Genomic DNA, 680 nt, shown 5'->3' with positions numbered 1-680 from the left:
CTCCCCCCCCATACATGACATAGAATTAACCATCCCCACCCTTAGTATAGTGACAGTCATAGGCTTGAAGACCTCATTCTGCATTTGATAACAAACTTTCCTGATTTCTTTTTCTTTCACCTTTCCCCACCCCATTCAACCTTTTAAGCACTACACACCACCTTTCATCAAACAATAGCTTTTATTTTCCTTTTTTACCATCCTTGCCACCTTGAAATCTCTTCTATCACAACAGCCTCTGCCACCAAGAACACACTCCTTTGTACATCCTCTTCTACTTTGAACTCTCTGCTGCTGTAAGTTTAATCTGTCTGTATCTTTCTCACGGGAACCTTGTTTCTCCTTTGGTATGTACTCATACATTTTCCTCAACAGTATTTTTAAAAAAGACATTAACAAACTAAATGCAGATGGCACTATTTTCTTTCTTTATTTATAAAGGCCAAATTAAGATGAAGATGTGTGTGTGCAGAACCATTGCTGTGTGCCCTATGGCCCTTTAAACTCTTCTTCTATACCCATTGTGCAAGCTTCCATCTTTCATGCTATTTCCCCAAACATCACATTGTGTCACTACTTAGTTCTATTGTATTTCCAGGAAAGGCAAATATATTTTGACAATTGAAATGATTAGGAGATAGTTAAAATTGTGTTCAAAATGCTGAATTTATATGCCAAGT

At 37.2% G+C, this 680-nt stretch overlaps 1 protein-coding gene across 1 annotated transcript in view; it reads left to right on the top strand.

The window, feature by feature from the left end:
* Positions 1 to 680, top strand: part of LOC119585947 (zinc finger RNA-binding protein-like) — a gene marked incomplete in the record, with an annotated part of 31,027 nt that overhangs the window by 14,892 nt on the left and 15,455 nt on the right.

The sequence above is a fragment of the Penaeus monodon genome, chromosome 20 (genome assembly GCF_015228065.2).
Source record: "Penaeus monodon isolate SGIC_2016 chromosome 20, NSTDA_Pmon_1, whole genome shotgun sequence".
Classification (NCBI taxonomy): Eukaryota; Metazoa; Arthropoda; class Malacostraca; order Decapoda; family Penaeidae; genus Penaeus; species Penaeus monodon.
The sequence above is the reverse complement of the archived record's forward strand: the minus strand, read 5'-3'. Positions and strand labels throughout refer to the sequence as shown.